The sequence below is a fragment of the Adiantum capillus-veneris genome, chromosome 16 (genome assembly GCF_014529385.1).
Source record: "Adiantum capillus-veneris isolate H3 chromosome 16, ASM1452938v2, whole genome shotgun sequence".
In the NCBI taxonomy this organism is placed as follows: domain Eukaryota; kingdom Viridiplantae; phylum Streptophyta; class Polypodiopsida; order Polypodiales; family Pteridaceae; genus Adiantum; species Adiantum capillus-veneris.
This window is the reverse complement of record NC_140946.1, coordinates 62,075,341-62,077,304: the sequence shown is the minus strand read 5'-3', so window position 1 is coordinate 62,077,304 and position 1,964 is coordinate 62,075,341. Positions and strand designations below refer to the sequence as shown.

General features: G+C 49.4%; 1 pseudogene; it reads right to left on the bottom strand.

Moving 5' to 3' along the window:
• Nucleotides 1-985: 985 nt before the first annotated feature.
• LOC147439155 (uncharacterized) lies at nt 986-1,684 on the bottom strand (annotated as a pseudogene).
• Nucleotides 1,685-1,964: the final 280 nt, after the last annotated feature.

Here is a 1,964-nt window from a genome sequence, read left to right as displayed (position 1 = left end):
GAGAAAACTTGCTCACAGATGGCTCATAGCCATATGTGGCTGTCGGATAGATGGCTCATCGCCATCTCTGATGTCTCATAGATGGTTGATAGCCATATTTGCTATGCAAGTGGGAGTTGGCATGTACACAACTACGGCCTCTTGCGCCATATATGCCCGTTGGGCATGAAATGAAATAACTTGCAAGCATATTGCCAAATCCTTCCCAATTTTGTATGCTCCTAGCATAGACCAAACGTGGGGAAGCTCAATGCAAGATGCAGAAATTGAAGCCTTGCTTCATATAACTATGTCTGGCCTCGTTGCCAACAAATGCTATTGACGACATATGCCATAGCAAAGAGAATCAACCTTGTCGATCATGTACAAAAAATTGACCTTGTCAAGCAATTTCAACTGAAAGTGGTTAGCTCTGGGCTAGCATCTTTGTCGGCTTCTGAAAGCAGTGACAAGAGGCCGGCCATGCCGAGCTCTGTGCACCCTTCATGAAGCCGAGCCACAGGGTGTGCCGATCTCCGTGAGATTCCATGGGCATCAAAAGTGAACTGTTGATGATCCGTGCAGCAGATCAGGGCTGCAAGTACTCAAGCCATGCTTGAGCCATGTTGGCATGTGAAACATTGATTCGATGCCAACAAAATGGTAATGCTTAAAACAACTGTCACAAGCTGTGCTTGTGCTAGGAGTGTCTAAATTGCACTCATATATGTTGCAGGCAAAGTATATGAGGCTTGTCATGCTTGTTCTAACCACAGAAGCACCTTGTGCGTGGCATGTGTGTAAAAAATAGTTGTTACCAGCCTTGCTTGTGGATGCGAGGCCAAAATACTCACTCGTCTAGTGCATGCAAAAATTACACAGCATGTCTGAAAAATTTTGGCAAACAAAAACCAAATCTATGCATACCTTGCCTGTGAAGGTCAAAGAGCTACATCAGTCGTCGTCGCACTTGCTTGCTTGGTTGGTTGCATGCAACCATAATCACCTAAACTCGCTTTTGTGTTGACGGGTAGCCCTTTCGATTGCCATGGAGACAAGCCCCAAGAGTCTGTTGCCTCGACTGTAAAGAATGCCCGTCGTATAAACGGTGTGTGCTTTCCTGAGCAAAACGCCGAGGGTGGAATGCCGAGGTCGAATACAATTGTCTGCAGATATATGCAAAAAATTCTGTGTGAAAAACGGCCCATACAGCCTTGCCGATGCCGTGTCTTAGTCGCAGCCCTAGCCGATTTCGAGAAGGAGACAGTGTCTGGCCCTGGTTGGTGTGGCGGGGCCCCTGGGGTGGCCCGTGGGCACCCTAGGGCACCCACCAATGTAAAAAGAAAGTAAAAAGAAGATGTTTTTGGGCGATGGTAGCAGCTGCCGCCTGCGCATGCCAAAAACCTTGCATGGGGACGTGCTACAGGCGCTGGCTGGCCAAGAGACTGTGTCGACATCGCTTCCTTGGCCCAGGGCGATTCTCTAGAGACCATGCATGGACGATTTGATTCAGGTCGCCGACACACCCTCGTCCATGCTAGGGTTGTTGCCCACGGTTCTCTGTGCTGAGAAATCTCGCCATGCCCGGTTGAAGATGAGAGAGAGAGATAAAAGCCAAAGAGCCATGCCTTCCTTTGCTTTCCCTCTCTGCCATGGCCTTCTTGTAGCACGACCTTGCCATGCATCCATGAAAGGACTCAGCCATGCTGCTCCTTCTTCGCCGAAAGGAGGGCGAGCTTCCATGAACCGCAAAGAGAGAGAGAGAGAGAGAGAGAGAGAGAGAGAGAGAGAGAGAGAGAGAGAGAGAGAGAACGAAGATCCATGGCCTCCATGCCTCTTTCTTCCTCCCCCTTCTCCCCTGAGCTTTGATACCAATGTAAAGGACAGGGGAACTGACATGCTAATCTCCACCCAGCCATGCCCTATATAGACCCCTGGCCTTCTAAATATAGGGACCCCCTTGACTGCATGTCCGTCCTGGCCCT